The 19,462-nt window shown below is 39.2% G+C and overlaps 1 protein-coding gene across 1 annotated transcript in view; it reads left to right on the forward strand.

The window, feature by feature from the left end:
- The first annotated feature begins 3,739 nt into the window (after positions 1-3,739).
- The window catches only part of LOC125909081 (disintegrin and metalloproteinase domain-containing protein 21-like), an 88,913-nt gene continuing 73,190 nt past the window's right edge, over positions 3,740-19,462 (forward strand). Inside the window, exon 1 of the mRNA XM_049611983.1 lies at positions 3,740-3,864. The gene's annotated coding sequence lies outside the window, so the exon portion shown is untranslated. The remainder of the gene's footprint in view (positions 3,865-19,462) is intronic.

Raw genomic sequence — 19,462 nt, forward strand, 5'->3', positions numbered from 1 at the left:
TTTGTATCCTTTGGGTAAATACCTAGTAGTGCAATTGCTCGATCATAACGTAGTTATATTTTTGGCTTTCTAAGGAACCTCCATGCTGTTTTCCATAGTGGCTGTGCCAGTGTGCATTCCCACCAGCACTGCAAAAAGGATACTATTCTCTGCATCTTCACCAACACCTGTTGTTTCTTTGGCTGTTGAGTTTAGCCATTCTGACCAGTGTGAGTTGATATTTCATTGTAGTTTGGATTTGTATTTCCCTGATGATGAGTGATGTTGAGCATCTTTTCATGTGATTATTGACCAATTGTATGTGACATTTAGAAAAATGCCTATTCATGTCTTCTGCCCATTTTTTAATAGGATTATTCAGTTCTGGAGTTGAATTTTATACTATATATAGGAAATCTGAAAGACTCCACCAAAAAAAAAAAAACCCACCAGAAAAGATACAATAAACCAGTAAACTTGCAGCAGCATACAAAATCAACATATAAAAATTTGTTACATGTCTATACACCAACAATGAACCAGGAGAAAGAGAAATCAAGAAATCAATCCCATTTACAACTACACCAAAAACCATAAGACACTAGAAATAAACCTAACTAAAGAGGTAAAAGATCTGTACTCTGAAAAATCTGACACATTTATGGAAGAAATTGAGGAAGACACAAAGAAATGGAAAAATATTCCATGCACATGGATTAAAAGAAAATTCATTGTTAAAATGATGATACTACACAAAGCAATGTAGACATTCATTGCAAATAATTCACTTTCCTGTCAAATAATACCAGCATTTTTCACAGAGCTAGAACAAATAACTCTAAAATTATCATGGAACCACAAAAGACCCCAAATAACTAAAGAAATCTTGAAAAAGAAAAAACCTGGAAGCATCACAATTCTGGATATCAAGCTATATTACAATGCTGTAGTCATCAAGACAGTATGATACTGGCAAAAAATAGACACATAGATTAATAGAACAGATTAGAAAACCCAGAAATGGACACATAACTATATGATCAACTAATCTTCGACAAAGCAAGAAAGGATATCAAATGGAAAAAAAGTCCCTTCAACAACTGGTGTTGGGAAAACTGGACAGCAACGTGAACTTGTAATGAACCTGGACCACTTTCTTACAGTATACACAAAAATAAATTAAAAATGAATGAAAGACCTAAATGTGAGACAGGAAACCATCAAAATCCTAGAGGAGAACACAGGCACCAACCTCTTTGACCTTGGCTGGAACAACTTCTTACTAGACATGTCCCCAGAGGCCAGGCAAACAATAGCAAAAATAAACTATTGGGATCTCATCAAGATAAAAAGCTTCTGCACAGCAAAGAACAAATCAACAAAACTAAAAGGCCACTGACAAAATGGGGGAAGATATTTGCAAATGACATATCAGGTAAAGGGTTAGTATCCAAAATCTATAAAGAACTTATCAAACTCAACAGTCAAAAAACAAATGATCCAGTGAAAAAATGGGCAGAAGACATGAATACATATTATTCCATAAGACATCCAGATGGCAAAAATACACGTATAAAGATGCTCAACAGCACTCTTTATCAGTGAAATATAAATAAAAACCACAATGAGATACCAACTCACACCTGTCACAATGACTAAAATTAACAATTCAGAAAACAAAAAATGTTAGCAATAATGCAGAAATAGTGAAACCCTTTCGCACTGTTGACGGTAATGCAAACTGGCGCAGCCAGTCTGGAAAACAGTGTGGAGATTCTTCAAAATATTAAACACAGAACTATCCTGTGATCAAGCAATTGCATTTATCCAAGGATATCAAAGGTATCCAAAGATACCAAAATGCTGATTCGAAGGGGCACATGCATCCCAATCTTTATGGCAGCCCTATCAACAAAAAAAACAAATCGTGGAACAGCCCAAATATCCATCAACACATGAATATATAAAGAAGAGGTGGTAAATATATACAATGGAATGTTATTTAGCTATCAAAAAGAATAAAATCTTGCCAATTACACTAGGTGGATGGAACTACAGTGTATTATGCTAAGTGAAACAAGTCAGTCACAAAAAGTCAAATATCCTATGATTTCACACATTAGTGGAATATAAGAAACACAACACACGAAAGGAACAATAAAATAAATAAAAACAGAGAGGGAGGAAACCAGAAGACACTCTTAAATACAGAGAACAAACTGAGGGGAAGTGAGGGAGGTGGGCTAAATGGCATGTGGGCATTAAGGAGGACACTGATTGAAATGAGAACTGGGTGTTATATGTATGTGATGGTTCTCTAAATTCTACCCCTAAAATCAGTACTACACTGTATGTTAACAGACTTGAATTTAAATTAATATAATACAAGAAAATTATACATATAAATTATATAAATATATATATATATATTAAAATATATAATTTTATATATATATATATATGTGTGTGTGTGTGTGTGTATGTATATACACATTACCTCAAAATAGCAAGTCTCTGCACAGTGAAGGAAACGATCAATAAAACTAAAAGGCAACCTATGGAATGGAAGAAGATATTTGTAAATGACATATCCTCAGGGTTAGTATTCAAACTATGTAAATGATTTTAAATTATTTTCACATTATCAGTAGAGAGTGTGTCCATGCAGTTCAGCCTACTGTCATGTGAGAAGCAAAACTCATATCTTCCACTTTTGTATTGTGGTAAGATCTCACTGAACATGACACCCACACTCTTCACAAAATTTTAACCGTACAGTACATTATTGTTAATTACAGGTGTAAAATTGTGGAGAAGCCCTCAATAACTTAATCATCTTGCATAACAGAAAACCATAGTCCTTGAGATCTACTCCTTATTGCCCCTCCCTGCCAGCCCCTGGAAACTGCCATTCCACTCTCCATTTTATTGTTATCAAAACCCAAATTCAGCTGCGTATTGCTGGAAAGGTCAATGTTCAAAGTTTTACTTTTGGTGGGAAAAGAAGTTGAGCTTTATTTAGGGGGTCAGCCACCTGGGGAAAATGCAGACTCTTCTCCAAAAGCCAACTCTGATGGTTTCTGCCTGATCCAGGGGGTTTTAAAGGACTAGACGGTACTTAAACAAGGGAGTTGCGTGGTCGATACCATCTTTCAATTATGTGCAGCCTCCATGGTGCAAGCTGCCAACGTAACCTCAACTCCCCTGCATCTCCAGCTGAAGAGAGAACCTCACAGGCATGGGAGAAGACTGTCAGATGCCAGGAAAGAACCACAGTAAGGGATTAGAGGGGAAATCCCCTGAGGCTCACACATGGTCAGCAGTACTTTCTGTTCTCACCAGATGGCATCAGACAAAACTGAAATACAACCTTATACTTCACCAATCATGACACAGAATACTGGGAAATGTTTCTTCAGTAAACTCAGAGGAAGCTTCAAAGAAAAAAAAAAGGATCAAATGGCTTGCAAACTAACAGCCAACCAGAATAGGACATGTAAAATTAAAAAACAAAGTTTTTCAATACGTACAAAGGTAAAATTGACAATGTCTACTTCCACATCCCAAGGAAGTAGGAAGCATCAGTCTCCATAATGAGGAAAAGTAGTCATCCATAGAAAGTGACCCAGCAGTACCACAGGACATGGAATTGATAGAGAAGTTCAGGGTGTTAAAATTGCATATCGCATATTCACTAGCTGGAGGAAAGATGGAATCTGTTGAATAGAGCCATGTCTCTGGGTCCAAGTCCCTACCCATGTCCATGTGAGCACTCTTGACCATGGCCAACCTGCCTCTCCCACATGTGCCCCAGCTGAACGGATGTGCAGGGTCACCCAATGCCACACCCTGTAACTGTTACCTAACCCCACAGGTGGCCCCCAGGTGTAGGGTGTTGGTCACCCAGTACAACCCTCTGTTCTTGAAAGAGCAGACCTAGGCTGCCTGACTAGTGACTATGTCCCCGACATGGCCACAGAAAGAAGTTCCTGCTCAAACCTCAGACCATGCATCCTCCCCTTGAGTAACTTATGCTTTCTAAGAAAGCAGGCTACCGATTGATGCATTTTTCCGAAGTCTGAGGTGGGAGGAAGGGGAGTGTGAGAGGCGTGGAAAGTGTGAGTAGAAGAAGGAGGGCTTCTCTCAGGTAGGAGCTGGAGGCAGGAGCCCTCAACCTGTCCAGGCTTAGAATGACCTGGTAGCATTTTACCCCTCCCCAAACCAGTTAATCAGAGTCTCTGGGGATGGTGTTTGGTGCTAGGTATTCATATAGCACAACAAGGCTGACATCCAATGGTTGATAGGTGACCAGTAAGAAATGTTCTGTATACACTGAGCCCAAACACGTTAGAGATCCTCAGACACAGTGTTTCTTAAACTTCAGGTGCATCAGAATCTCCTGGAAGATTTTTTCAAACACAGATTGCTGAGCCCCAAACCCAGAGTTTCTGATTCAGTAGGTCTGTGACCACCAGGCCCAACATTTGCATTTTTAACAAGTTCCAGGTGATGCTGATAATTGCTGAACTGGGGCCACACCTTAGCAGCCATTGTTCTATCCTTCCCCAGCCAATCAGCTGAGGCCACGACCCTTCCCCAGCCAATCGGCTAAGGCCATGATCATTATAAAACCCTTATGCGGGGCGCCTGGGTGGCGCAGTCGGTTAAGCGTCCGACTTCAGCCAGGTCACGATCTCGCGGTCCGTGAGTTCGAGCCCCGCGTCAGGCTCTGGGCTGATGGCTCGGAGCCTGGAGCCTGTTTCCGATTCTGTGTCTCCCTCTCTCTCTGCCCCTCCCCCGTTCATGCTCTGTCTCTCTCTGTCCCAAAAAAAAAAAAATAAATAAATAAATAAATAAATAAAACCCTTATGCTTTGGAAAACCCTCTTTCTCTCTCCCGTATCTCACCGCTGCATCGGTACAGGTAGGGGATTGAGCTCGAGCTAGCTCCAATAAAGGCTCTTTGCTTTTGCATTGGACTTGGCTCCCTGGTGGTCTTTGGGGATCACAAATTCTGGGCAAAACATTCTGTCAGATGGTCTAGATCTGGCTTTGCTGAGGATCCTCCATTTATCCATTCTCACTGTCAGATGTCCCTGAGCAGGGGCATGAGGCTGGCAGAGGGCCAGGTCACCCTAAGGGCGCCTGTCTTGCTGTTTTCACTCTGGGCAGTGCTGGCTCCTGTCTAAGTTTCTCAAGGTCATCCCTCATGATGCTACATCTCCTCTGAGGTAGTATTTCCCAAGAAGGAGCTTCACCACAGCAAGGCCATTCAGATACCTGGCTGGCAGTCCTATAGCCTGTGTTTTGGGAGCAAAGACAAAACTTCATTTTTACTTTCAATTTCTATTCAAAATATTCCTATTTGGGGAGAGAGGGGGAGATGGCGGTGTAGGAGAATGCTGGGCTCACCTTATCATGCTGATCGCTTAGATTCCACCCACATCTGCCTAAATAATGCAGAAAACTTCCTGTTGACTAGCAGAATTGACTCTCCAGAGCCAAGCACACACAAGAAGCCTACAGAAGAGGTTAGGAAGGGCAGAGAGGTGGTGCATGCTATATGGATGGTCGGGAGGGAGCCATGGCGTTGGAGGGGCAGACGGCCTGGCATGACACAGCCCCCAAAGTCTAGCTTGCAAAACTGGAGGGGCCAGACTCTGTGAGTTCTGACAGCCTGCAGGGCTTAACATCTGGGATGCTAAAAGTTAACAGCTCTCGAGAGCAGGGAGAGCAAGAGGACACCTGGAGGGAGAGTTGATGAGTCCCGGAAGACAGAGCTCAGCTTGGTGGGGAATAAAGATGGTGGCCAGCTCCATCTCCCTCTCCCATCCCCCAGCTGAAATCCCAAAGGGAACCAGTTCGTGTCACCGAACTTGCTTACATCGCACAAACACCCAACACTGTGCTTCTGTGGATCCATCCCTCTGACGGGTCTGCCTCCCTCCCGGTGCTTCAGGACCCCTCCCACAGGGGACCACTGATGGCAAAGCGAGCTAAGCCTGCCCCTCCTGCCACTGTGCACCTTGTGGATCCAGCCCGGCTAATATGCCAGATCGCATTGAAGCAGCACCACAAGCCTGGAAGTGTGCAAGCAACACAGAGAAGGGTCACACCACTCCACAGTGAGTCCTGCCCCTGGGAGGGGGGAAGGTAAGGTACACTCCAGTCTAACTGTGGCCCCAGTGGTGGGCTGGGGGTAGACATGGGGCCTGACTGCAGCCCTGCCCACCAACACAAATTTCTCCAGTCAGCACAGGGAAAGAGCCCTGCAGTTATGCACCACTCCAGAGACTATCCAAAATGATGAAATGGGGGGTGGCTCAGTCAGTTAAGCATCCGACTTCAGCTCAGGTCATGATCTCACAGTTCATGAGTTCGAGCCCCACGTCGGGCTCTGTGCTAACAGCTCTGAGCCTGGAGCCTGTTTCAGAGTCTGTGTCTCCCTTTCTCTCTCTGACCCTCCCCCATTCATGCTCTGTCTCTCTCTGTCTCAAAAGTAAATAAACGCTAAAAAAAAATAAAAATTCAAAATGATGAAATGAAAGAATTCTCCTCAAAAGAAACTCCAGGAAGTAGTGATGGCTAACGAACTGATCAAAAATGATTTATGCAATGTAACAGAAAATGAATTTAAAATAATAGTCATGAAATTAATCACTGGGCTTGAAAAAAGTATACAGGACAGCAGAGAATCTATTACTACAGAGATCAAGGGATGAAGAAATTATCATGGGGAGCCAAAAAATGCTATAAATGAGGTGCAAAATAAAATGGAGGTGGCCATAGCACGGATTGAAGAGGCAAAGGAGAGGATAGATGACTTAGAAGATAAAATTATGGAAAAAGAGGAAGCTGAGAAAAAGAGAGATAAAAAAAATCCAGGAGTATGAGGAGAGAATTAGAGAACTAAGTGATGCAATCAAATGTAACAATATCTGTATCACGGGAATTCCAGAAGAGGAAGAGAGCAGGAAAGGGGCTGGAGGTGTACTTGAACAAATCATAGCTGAGAACTTCCCTGATCTGGGGAAGGAAAAAGGCATTAACATCCAAGAGGCACAGAGAACTCCCTTCAGACGTAACTGAATCGATCTTCTACACGACATATCATAATGAAACTGGCAAAATATAAGCATAAAGGGAAAATTCAGAAAGCAGCTAGGAATAAACTTGCTCTAATTACAAAGTGAGACCCATAAGAGTAGTGGCAGACCTATCTACTGAAATTTGGCAGGCCAGAAAGGAATGGCAGGAAATCTTCAATGTGATGAACAGAAAAAATATGCAGCCGAGAATCCTTTATCCAGCAAATCTGTCATTCAGAATAGGAAAGATAAAGGTCTTCCCAAACAAACAAAAATGGAAAGAATTCATCACCACCAAACCAGCCCTACAAGAGGTCCTAAGGGGGATTCTATAAGTGAAATGTTGCAAGGACCACAAAGTACCAGAGACATCACTACAAGCATAAAACCTACAGATATAACAATGACTCTAAACCAACATCTTTCCATATTAAGACTGAATGTAAGTGGACTAAATGCTCCAACCAAAAGACATAGTGTATCAGAATGGATAAAAAGCAAGACCCATCTATTTTCTGTCTACACGAGACTCATGTAAGACCTAAGGACACCTTCAGATTGAAAGTGAGGGGATGGATAACTATCATGCTACTGGAAGTCAAAAGAAAGCTGGACTAGCCATTTGTGTATCAGAAAAACTAGACTTTAAATTAAAGGATGTAACAAGAGGTGAAGAAGGGCATTACATAATAATTACAGTGTCTATCCATCAGCAAGAGCTAACAATTATAAATGTCTATGCACCGAATATGGGAGCACCCAAATATATAAAACAATCACAAACATTAGCAACCTTATTGATAAGAATGTGGTAATTGCAGGGGACTTTAACAGTCCTCATACAACAATGGATAGATCATCTAGACACAGGATCAATGAGGAAACAAGGGCCCTGAATGATACATTGGATCAGATGGACTTGACAGATAAATTTAGACCTCTGCATCCCAAAGCAACAGAATATGCTTTCTTCTCGAGTGTACATGGAACCTTCTCCAAGATAGATCACATACTGGGTCACAAAACAGCCCTTCATAAGTATAAAAGAACTCAGATCATACCATGCACAGTTTCAGACCACAATGCTATGAAGCTTGAAATCAACCACAGGAAAAAGTCTGGAAAACCTCCAAAAGCATGGAGGTTAAAGAACAGCCTATAAAAAATGAGTGGGTCACCCAGAAAATTAAAGAAGAAATTAAAAAATATATCGAAACAAATGAAAATGAAAATACAACACTCCAGGGGCGCCGAGGTGGCTCAGTCACTTGAGATTCCAACTGTGTCTCAGGTCACGATTTCCCAGCTTGTGAGTCCGACCCCCACTTGGGGGTCTCTTCTGATAGCTCACAGCCTGGAGCCTGCTTTATGTTCTGTGCCTCCCTCTCTCTCTTCCCCTAATGCACTTGCATTCTGTCTCTGTCACTCTCAAAAATAAATAAACATAAAAAAAAGAAAATACAACACTCCAAACGCTTTGGAATGCAGCAAAGGCAGTCATGAGAGGAAAATATACTGTAATAACAAGCCTATCTCAAGAAACAAGAAAAATCCCAAATACAAAATCTAACACACACCTAAAGGAAAAACAAGCAGAACAACAAAGACACCCCAAACCCGGAAGAAGAAGAGAAATAATAAAGATCAGAGCAGAAATAAACAATGTATAATCTAAAAAAAAAAAAACAGAAGAACAGTCAATGAAACCAAGAGTTGTTTTTTTTTGAAAAAATAAACAAAATTGATAAACCTCTAGCCAGCCTTCTCAAAAAGAAAAAGGAGGTGACCCAAATAGATAAAATCATGGATGAAAATGGAATTATTACAACCAATCCCTCAAAAACACAAGCAATTATCAGTGAATACTATGAGAAATTATATTCCAACAAACTGGACAACTTGGAAGAAATGGACAAATTCCTAAACGCCCACACACTTCCAAAACTCAAACAGGAAGAAATAGAAAACTTGAACAGACCCATAACCAGCAAAGAAATTGAATCAGTCATTAAAAAACTCCCAACAAACAAGAGTCCATGACCAGATGGCTTCCCTGGGGAGTTCTACCAGACTATAAAGCAGAGATAATACCTATACTTCTCAAACTGTTCCAAAAAATAGAAAGGGAAGGAAAACTTCCAGACTCATTCTATGAAGCCAGCACTACTTTGATTCATAACCAGAGACCCTGCAACAAAGACAACTACAGCCCAATATCCATGATGAATATGGATGCAAATATTCTCAATAAGATACTAGCAAATCGAATTCAATGGCATATAAAAAGAATTATTCACCATGATCAAGTGGGATTCATTCCTGGGATGCAGGGCTGGGTCAACATTCTCAAATCAATCAATGTGATACATCACATTAATAAAAGAAAATACAAGAACCATATGATCCTGTCAATCGATACAGAAAAAGCATTTGACAAAAGTCAGCATCCTTTCTTAATAAAAACACTCAAGACACTCTGGATAGAAGGAACAAACTTAAAAATCAAAAAAGCCATTTATGAAAAGCCCACAGCTAATATTATCCTTAATGGGGAAAATTTGAGAGCTTTCCCCCTGAGATCAGGAACACGACAGGGATGTCCACTCTGACTGCTGTTGTTTAACATAGTGTTGGAAGTTCTACCATCAGCAATCAGACAACAAAGGGAAATCAAAGGTATCAAAATTGGCAAAGATGAAGTCAGGCTTTCACTTTTTGCAGATGACATGATAGTACATATGGAAATCCCGACAGACTCCACCAAAAGTCTGCTATAACTGATACATGAATTCAGCAATGTCGCAAGATACAAAAGCAAGGTACAGAAATCAGTTGCATTCTTATACACTAAAAATGAAGCAACAGAAAGACAAATAAAGAAACTGATCCCATTCACAATTGCACCAATATTCATAAATTACCTAGGAATAAACCTAACAAAGATGTAAAAGATCTGTATGCTGAAAACTATAGAAAGCTTATGAAGGAAACTGAAGAAGATGCAAAGAAATGGAGAAATATTCCTTGCTCATGGATTGGAAGAATAAATATTGTTAAAATGTCAATACTACCCAAATCAATCTACACATTCAATGCAATCCCAATTGAAATTGCACCAGCATTCTTCTCGAAGCTAGAGCAAGCAATCCTAAAATTTGTATGGAACCACAAAAGACCCGGAAGAGCCAAATATTGAAGAAGAAGACCAAAGCAGGAGGCATCACAATCCCAGACTTTAGCCTCTACTACAAAGATCTAATCATCAAGACAGCATGGTATTGGCACAAAAACAGACACATAGACCAATGGAATAGAATAGAGGCTCCAGTCTTGGACCCACAAATGTATGGCCAACTAATCTTTGGTGAAGCAAGAAAAAATATCCAATGGAAAACAGTCTCTTTAACAAATGGTGCTGGGAGAACTGGACAGCAACATACAGAGGAATGAATCCAGACCACTTTCTTACATCATTCAAATATTAGCTCAAAACGGAAAAAGGACCTGAATGTGAGACAGGAAACCATCAAAACCCTAGAGAAGAGAGCAGGAAAAAACCTCTCTGACCTCAGCCACAGCAAATTCTTACTTGACACATCTCCAAAGGCAAGGGAATTAAAACCTAAAATGAACTATTTGGACTTCATGAAGATAAAAAAGCTGCCCTGCAAAGAAAACAATCAGCAAAATTAAAAGGAAACCAAGGGAATGGGAAAAGATATTTGCAAGAGACATATCAGATAAAGGGCTAGTATCCAAAATCTATGAAGAACTCATCAAACTCCACACCTGATAAACAAATAATCTAGTGAAGAAATGGGCAGAAAACATGAATAGACACTTCTCTAAAGAAGACATCCAAATGGCCAACAGGCACATGAGAAGATGCTCAACATCGCTCCTCATCAGGGAAATACAAATCAAAACCACACTCATATGTCACCTCACACCAGTCAGAGTGGCCAAAATGAACAAATCAGGAGACTATAGCTGCTGGAGAGGATGTGGAGAAATGGGAAACCTCTTGCACTGTTGGTGGGAATGCAAACTGGTGCAGCCACTCTGGAAAACAGTGTGGAGGTCCCTTACAAATTAAAAATAGGTCTACCCTATGACCCAGCAATAGCACTGCTAGGAATTTACCCAAGGGATACAGGAGTACTGATGCATAGGGGCACTTGTACCCCAATGTTTATAGCAGCACTTTGAACAATAGTCAGATTATGGAAAGAGTCTAAATGTCCATCAACTACTGAATGGATAAAGAAATTGTGGTATCTATTCAAAACGGAATACTACCTAGCATTGATAAATAATGAAATGTGGCCTTTTGTAGCAATGTGGATGGATCTGGAGAGTGTTGTGCTGAGTGAAACTAGTCATATGGAGAAAGACAGATACCATATGTTTTCACTCTTATTTGTATCCTGAGAAACTTGACAGAGGACCATGGGGAAGGGGAAGGAAAAAAAAAAGTTAGAGAGGGAGGGAGTCAAACCATATCAGAGTCTTAAAAACTGAATAAACTGAGGGTTGATGGGGCATGGGAGGGAGGGGAGGGTGGGTGATGGGTATTGAGGAGGGCACTTGTTGGGATGAGAACTGGGTGGTGTAAAGAACCCAATTTGACAATAAATTTAATATTTAAAAAATAATCTTATTTAATTTTCATTACTATGCTTTTAAGTTTTATGTATTTTTTTTTCAAATTCTATTTTATTTCCATCATTTTACTTTAGTGTACTACAGTATATTCACTTTTTCAAATTATCAAATGATTTATTTTTTTCTTTATCTTTTTTTCTCTTTTTCATTTCTTTTCTTTTTTCTTAAATACAGAACAAAAAATTCGTATTTATTTTTAATTTTTATTAAAAATATTTTCTTTAATTTTTTCTACTATATTATTTACTTTTGTGTATTTTTTTTCAAATTCTATTTTACTCCCATCACCTCATTTTACTCTACTTCAGTGTATTCATTTTTTCAAATTCTCAAATTATTTATTTCCACCCCGTTTTTTTTCTCTAATCTGTTAAACCACTTTCAACACCCAACCAAAACACACCTAGGATCTACCATTAGCTATTTGATTTGTGTGTGTGTGTGTGTGTTTTTCATTTTTAATTTTAATATTTTTGTAATTTTATTTGTTTTATTTCAGTTTTTCTACTTCATTAATTACTTTTCTCCCTTCAAAATGACAAAACGAAGGAATTCACCCCAAAAGAAAGACCACGAAGAAATGACAGCCAGGATTTAACCAACACAGACACAAGCAAGATATCTGACCCAGAATTTAGAATCACGATAATAATAATACTAGCTGGAGTCAAAAATAGATTAGAATCCCTTTCTGAAGAGATAAAAGAAGGAAAAAATAGCCAGAATGAAATTTAAAATGCTATAGCTGAGCTGCAATCACAGATGGATACAGCTGTGGCAAGGATGGATGAGGCAGAACAGAGAATCAGTGATATAGAGGACAAACTTATAGAGAATAATGCAGCAGAAAAAAGAGGAGGATTAAGGCAAAAGAGCATTATTTAAGAATTAGAGAAATCAGTGACTCATTAAAAAGGAACATCAGAGTCATAGGGGTCCCAGAAGAGGAAGAAAGAGAAATAGGGGTAGAAGGGTTATGTGAGCCAATCATAGTGGAAAACTTTCCTAACCTGGGCAAAGACACAGACATCAAAATCCAGGAAGCACAGAGGACTCCCATTAGATTCAACAAAAACTGACCATCAACAAGGCACATCATAGTCAAATTCACAAAGTACTCAGGCAAGGAGAGAATCATAAAACCAATAGGGAAACAAAGTCCCTAACATACAAGGGAAGACAGATAAGGTTTGCAGCAGACCTATCCACAGAAACATGGCAGGCCAGAAAGGAGTGGCGGAGTCTATTCAGTGTGCTGAATCAGAAATCTATGCAGCCAAGAATTCTTTATCCAAGAAGGCTGTCATTCAAAATAGAAGGAGAGATAAAAGTTTCCCAGACAAACAAAAATTAAAAGAGTTTGTGACCACTAGACACGCCCTGCAAGAAATTTTAAGGGGGAATGTCTGACGAGACAAAAGATGAATATATACCAAAAGGAAGAAAGATTACAAAGGACCAGAGAACACCACCAGAAACTCCAATTCTACAAGCATCATAATGGCAATAAATTCATATCTTTCAGTACTCACTCTAAACGTCAATGGACTCAATGACCCAATCAAAAGACATAGGGTAACGGAATGGATAAGAAAACAAGATCCATCTATATGCTGTTTACAAGAGACCCACTTTAGACCTAAAGATACCTTCAGATTGAACATAAGGGGATGGAGAACCATCTATCATGCTAATGGTCAACAAAAGAAAGCCTGAGTCGCCATAGTTATATCAGACAATCTAGACTTAAAATACTGTATCAAGAGATGCAGAAGGGCATTATGTCATAATCAAAGGGTCTATAGACGAAGAACCTAACAATTGTAAACATTTATGCGCCAAATGTGAGAGCACACAAATATATAAATCAGTTAATCACAAACATAAAGAAACTCACCAATAGTAATACCCTAATATTAAGAGACTTCAACACCCCGCTCACAGCAGTGGACAGATCATCTCATCAAAAAATCAACAAGAAAACAATAGCTTTGACCACTTTCTCACACCATTCACAAAAATAAACTCAAAATGGATAAAGGACCTGAATGTGAGACAGAAAACCATCAAAATCCTAGAGGAGAAAACAGGAAAAGACCACTCTGACCTCAGTCGCAGCAATTTCTTACTTGACACATCCCCAAAGGCAAGGGAATTAAAAGAAAAAATGAACTACTGGGACCTCATAAAGATAAAAACCTTCTGCACAGCAAAGGAAACAATGAACAAAACTAAAAGGCAACCAACGGAATGGGAAAAGATATTTTCAAATGACATATCGGACAAAGAGCTAGTATCCAAAATCTATAAAGAGCTCACCAAACTCCACACCCGAAAAACAAATAATCCAGTGAAGAAATGGGCAGAAAACATGAACAGACACTTCTCTAAAGAAGACATCCAGATGGCCAACAGGCACATGAAAAGATACTCAACGTCTCTCCTCATCAGGGAAATACAAATCAAAACCACACTCAGATATCACCTCACGCGAGTCAGAGTGGCCAAAATGAACAAATCAGGAGACGATAGATGCTGGAGAGTATGTGGAGAAACGGGAACCCTCTTGCACTGTTGGTGGGAATGCAAATTGGTGCAGCCACTCTGTAAAACAGTGTGGAGGTTCCTCAAAAAATTAAAAATAGACCTACCCTATGACCCAGCAATAGAACTGCTAGGAATTTACACAAGGGATACAGGAGTACTGATGTATAGGGGCACTTGTACCCCAATGTTTATAGCAGCACTCTCAACAATAGCCAAAATATAGAAAGAGCCTAAATATTCATCATCTGATGAATGGATAAAGAAATTGTGGTTTATATACACAATGGAGTACTACGTGGCAATGAGAAAGAATGAAATATGGCCCTTTGTAGCAACGTGGATGGAACTGAAAAGTGTGATGCTAAGTGAAATAAGCCATACAGAGAAAGACAGATACCATATGTTTTCACTCTTATGTGGATCTTGAGAAACTTAACAGAAACCCATGGGGGAGGGTAAGAAAAAAGAGGTTAGAGTGGGAGAGAGGCAAAACATAAGAGACTCTTAAAAAGTGAGAACAAACTGAGGGTATATGGGGGGGTGGGAGGGAGGGGAGGGTGGGTGATGGGTATTGAGGAGGTAACATTTTGGGATGAGCACTGGGTGTTGTATGGGAACCAATTTGATAATAAATTTCATATATTGAGAAAAAAATTCGACAAGGAAAGAATGGCTTTGAATGACACACTGGACCACATGGACTTAACAGATATATTCAGAACATTTCCTCCTAAAGCAGCAGAATATGCATTCTTCTCCAGTCTACATGGAATGTTCTCCAGCATAGACCATATACTGGGACACAAATCAGCCCTAAGTAGGTACAAAAGTACAAAAAGATCTAGATCATACCGTGCATATTTTCAGACCACAATGCTATGAAACTTGAATCAACCACAAGAAAAAATTTGGAAAGGTAAAAAATACTTGGAGACTAAAGAACATCCTACTAAAGAATGAATGGACTAACCAAGCAGTTGAAGAGGAAATTTAAAAGTATATGGAAGTCAATGAAAATGATAACACCACAACCCTAAACCTCTGGGACGCAGCAAAGGTTGTCATAAGACGAAAGTATATAGCAATCCAGGCCTTCCTAAAGAAGGAAGAAAGATCTCAGATACACAACCTAACCTTACGCCTTAAGGAGCTGGAAAAAGAACAGCAAATAGAACCCAAAACCAGCAGAATACAGGAAATAATAAAGATTACAAAAGAAATTAATGCTATTAAAACAATAATTTAATTAAATTTAAATTTAAATTAATGCTAAATAAAACAGTAGACCAGATCAATGAAACCGGAAGCAGGTTCTTTGAAAGAATGAACAAAATTGATAAACCACTAGCCAGTTTGATCAAAAAGAAAAATGAAAGGACCCAAATAAGTAAAATCGAGAATGACAGAGGAAAGATCACAACCAGCACAACAGAAATAAAAACAATAATAAGAGAATATTATGAGCAATTATATGCCAATAAAATGGGTATCTGGAAGAAGTGGACAAATTCCTAGAAAGATATACACTAACAAAACTGAAACAGGAAGAAATAGAACATTTGAACAGACCGATAACCAGTAAGGAAATCATATTAGTAATCAAAAATCTGTCAAAAATAAGAGTCCAGGACCAGAAGGCTTTCCAGGGGAATTCTACCAAACATTTAAGGAAGAGTTAACACCTATTCTCTTGAAGCTATTCCAAAATACAGAAATGGATGGAAAACTTCCAGACTCTTTCTATGAAGTCAGCATTACCTTGATTCCAAAAGCAGACAGAGACCACAGGAAAAAGGAGAACTATAAACCAATTTCCCTGATGAACACGGATGCAAAAGTCCTCAACAAGATATTAGCCTACCGGATTCTACAATACATTAAAAAAATTATTCACCACGACCAAGTGGGATTTATACCTGGGATGCAGGGTGGTTCAACATCCGCAACAATTAATGTGATTTCTCACATCGATAAAAGAAAAGTCAAGAACCATATCATCCTCTCCATAGATACAGAGAAAGCATTTGAGAAAATACAGCATCGTTTCTTGATAAAAATCTTCAAGAAAGAAGGGATAGAAGGAGCATACCTCTAGATCATAAAAGCCATATATGAATGAACCAACGCTAATATCATCATCGATGGGGGAAAACTGAGAGCTTTCTCCCTAAGGTGAGGAATAATACAGGGATGTCCACTCTCACCACTGTTATTCAACATAGTATTGGAAGTCTTAGCCTCTGCAATGAGACAACGCAAAGAAATAAAAGAAATCCAAATCGGCCAGGCAGAGGTCAAACTTTGACTCTTCACAGATGACATGATTCTCTATATGGAAAACCCAAAAGACTCCACCAAAAAACTGCTAGAATTGATTCATGAATTCAGCAAAGAGGCAGGATATAAAATCAACACAGAGAAATCGATTGCATTCCCATACACTAACAATGAACCGACAGAAAGAGAAATCAAGGAATATTTCCCATTTATAGTACAACCAAAACCCATAAAATACCTAGGAGTAAATCTAACCAAAGAGGTGAAAAATCTATACACTGAAAACTATAGAAAGCTTTTGAAAGAAATAGAAGAAAACACAAACAAATGGAAAAAGATTCCATGCTCCTGGATAGGAAGAACAAATATTAAAATGTCAATATTCCCCAAAGCAATCTACATATGCAATGCAACCCCTATCAAAGTACCACCAACATTTTCCCTGAGCTAGAACAAATAATCCTAAAATTTGTATGGAACAGAAAAGACCCCGAATAGCCAAAGCAATCTTGAAAAACAAAACCAAAGCAGGAGGCATCAAAGTCCCAGACTTCAAGCTGTACTACAAAGCTGTAATCATCAAGATAGTATGGTACTGGCACAAGAACAGACCCTTAGATCAATGGAACAGAATAGAGAACCCAGAAATGGACCCACAGACATATGGCCAACTAATTTTTGACAAAGCAGGAAAGAATATCCAAAGGAATAAAGACAGTGTCTTCAGCAAGTGGTGCTGGGAAAACTGGACAGCAACATGCAGAAGAATGAGCCTGGAACACTTTCTTACACCATACACAAAAATAAACTCAAACTGGATGAAAGACATCAATGTAAGACAGGAAGCCCTGAAAATCCTTGAGGAGACAGCAGGCAAAACCTCTTTGATCTTGACCGCGGCAACTTCTTACTCAACACATCCCTGGAGGCAAGGGAAACAAAAGGAAAAATGAACTAGTGGAACCTCATCAAAATAAAATCTGCAAAGTGCTGCACAGCGAAGGAAACAATCAGCAAAACTAAAAGGCAACCAACAGAATGGGAGAAGATATTTGCAAATGACATCTCAGATAAAGGGTTAGTGTCCAAAATCTACAAAGAACTTATCAAACTCACCACCCAAAAAAATAATCCAATGAAGAAATGGGCAAAAGACATGAATAGACACTTCTCCAAAGAAGACATCCAGATGGCCAACCGACACATGAAAAAAATGCTCAACATTACACATCATCAGAGAAATACAAATCAAAACCACAATGAGATACCACCTGACACCTGTCAGAATGGCTAACATTAACAACTCAGGCAACAACAGATGTTGGCGATGATGCGGAGACAGAGGATCTCTTTTTCATTGTTGGGGGCAATGCAAGCTGGTGCAGCCACTCTGGAAAACTGTATGGAGATTCCTCAAGAAAATAAAAATAGAACTACCCTACCACCCAGCAATTGCATTGCTAGGCATTTATCCATGGGATACAGGTGTGCTGTTTTGAAGGGACACATGCACCCATATGTTTATAGCAGCACTATCAACAATAGCCAAAGTATGGAAAGAGCCCAAATGTCCATCGATGGATGAATGGATAAAGAAGATGTGGTGTATATATATATATATATATATATATATATATACACACACACACAATAGAGTGTTATTCGGCAATCAAAAAGAATGAAATCCTGCCATCTGCAACTACGTGGATGGAACTGGAGAGTATTATGCTAAGTGAAATGAGTCAGAGAAAGACAAATATCATATGACTTCACTCATACGAGGACTTTAATAGACAAAACAGATGAACATAAGGGAAGGCAAACAAAAAATATATAAAACAGGGAGGGGGACAAAACAGAAGAGATTCATAAATATGGAGAACAAACTAAGAGTTACTAGAGCAGTTGTGGCGGAGGATGGGTTAAATGAGTAAGGGGCATTAAGGAATCTACTCCTGAAACCATTGTTACACTATATGCTAACTAATTTAGATGTAAATTTTAAAAAATAAAAAAGAAAATTAAAAGAAAAAAGAAAAAAAAACTTCCTCTTGGAGGATTAGCCTGCCATTTGTTCAAAGAAAATTTAGACATGGTCCCACTACATTTATATGTGGCAAATTTAACTGGTGCTATACTTATGAAACCAACTGCATCTTATATGTACTACAAGACTATATATTCTTGCTTACAACTGCAACTCCAGATTTTAATGAGAAATACACTATTTTCATAGGAAACAAAAATGGGTGACCACTTGTCTCAACTACAAATGCATCATATTTACATGTAACCTTTGTTTATGTTGCGAAACAAAAGGCACAACCCTGGTTAATGGTCCAATTAAATTGACATTGGCAAGGGGGGGTCCCCATTGCAACAACCTGTCTCTGCATTAAAAGAGAAAAAAAGAACCAAGAGATTTATGGGCATTTTATTGACGGCTATGTTGGCCATTACATTGATGGCAGCAACAGCAGCCATGACAGACACCTCTCTAACCATCTCTTTACAGAAGAAACACCAAGTAAATCAATATATACAAAACACAAAATTAGATTTAGAAGAGCAAGTGAGGATTGATCAACTAATTCTTCCCCAACTTCAGGCATTAGAAGCCACTGGTGTCTGGCTAGGAAAATGTCAACAGGCTTAGTGGACCCAATCACAACTCATATGTGACTCAGGATTCACTACTAATTGTGTCACCCCCAGTCTTTATGAGTCTTGGGAACAATACACTATTACCTCAATCAAGCATCTAATTCATCCCGTAAGTACCTCTATGGATAAATTTAAAACGAAGTTACAGGTATTCTTGGGGAAGATGGCAGTGTAGGAGTACGCTGGGCTCACCGCATCCTGCAGATCACTTAGATTCCACACACACCTGCCTAAATAACCCAG

The sequence above is a fragment of the Panthera uncia genome (assembly GCF_023721935.1).
Source record: "Panthera uncia isolate 11264 chromosome B3 unlocalized genomic scaffold, Puncia_PCG_1.0 HiC_scaffold_1, whole genome shotgun sequence".
NCBI lineage: Eukaryota > Metazoa > Chordata > Mammalia > Carnivora > Felidae > Panthera > Panthera uncia.